Source organism: Corvus brachyrhynchos, unplaced genomic scaffold (assembly GCF_000691975.1).
Source record: "Corvus brachyrhynchos isolate BGI_N302 unplaced genomic scaffold, ASM69197v1 scaffold527, whole genome shotgun sequence".
Classification (NCBI taxonomy): domain Eukaryota; kingdom Metazoa; phylum Chordata; class Aves; order Passeriformes; family Corvidae; genus Corvus; species Corvus brachyrhynchos.
In genome coordinates, this window is record NW_008239051.1 from 132814 (window position 1) to 134191 (window position 1378).

The window sequence follows — 1378 nt, forward strand, 5'->3', positions numbered from 1 at the left end:
GGGGAAAATGGGAAAAAATGGGGAAAAAACGGGAGAAAACAAGGAAAAATGCGGGGGAAATGGGTGAAAATTGGGGAAAATGGGAAAAAATGGGGAAAAACGGGGGGAAATGAGGAAAAATGGGGAGAAAATGGGAAAAAACGGGGGAAAAACGGGAGAAAACAAGGAAAAATGGGAAAAATGGGGGAAAATGGGGGGAAATGGGTGAGAGATCCAGGAAAAGTCCGGGAAAAGGGCCAGGAGTGCTCGAGGCTGCGGGGAAATGGGGACAAACGGGGGGAAATTGGGGAAAAATGGGAAAAAATGGGGAAAACGGGGAAAAAATGGGATAAAAAGGGGAAAAAATGGGGGGAAAATGGGAGAAAACAAGGAAAAATGGGAAAAATGGGGGAAAATGGGGGGAAATGGGTGAGAGATCCAGGAAAAGTCCGGGAAAAGGGCCAGGAGTGCTCGAGGCTGCGGGGAAATGGGGACAAACGGGGGGAAATTGGGGAAAAATGGGAAAAAATGGGGAAAACGGGGAAAAATGGGGAGAAAATGGGAAAAAAAGGGGAAAAAATGGGAGAAAACAAGGAAAAATGGAGAGAAACGGGTGAAAATTGGGGAAAAATGGGAAAAAATGGGGAAAACGGGGAAAAATGGGGAGAAAATGGGAAAAAAAGGGGAAAAAATGGGAGAAAACAAGGAAAAATGGAGAGAAACGGGTGAAAATTGGGGAAAAATGGGAAAAAATGGGGAAAACGGGGAAAAATGGGGAGAAAATGGGAAAAAAAGGGGAAAAAATGGGAGAAAACAAGGAAAAATGGAGAGAAACGGGTGAAAATTGGGGAAAAATGGGAAAAAATGGGGAAAAAAGGGGAAAAAATGGGAAAAAACAGGGGAAAAATGGGAGAAAACAAAAATGGGGAGAAACAGGTGAAAATTGGGGAAAAATGGGAAAAACGGGGGAAAAATGGGAGAAAACAAGGAAAAATGGGGAGAAATGGGGGGGAAATGAGGGGAAATGGGTGAGAGATCCAGGAAAAGTCTGGGAAAAGGGCCAGGAGTGCTCGGGGCTGTGGGGAAATGGGGAGAAACGGGGGAAATCCCACAAATCCCACAGTGCCGGTACCTGGGGTGCCGCTCGAACACGAGGGGCAGGAATTCATCCCTGTATCCCATGTATCCCATATATCCCATATATCCCATAAATCCCATTTATCCCAGATCCCAGAGATCCCAGAAATCCCAGAAATCCCATAAACACCTGGGGTGCCGGTCGAACATGAGGGGCAGGAACTCGTCCACCGGGATCATCTTGCCCAGGGGCTCGGCCGCCAGCAGCTTGCGGGCCCCGCGCAGGGACAGCGCGTAGCCCAAGCTCCAGTAGGAGTAGCCC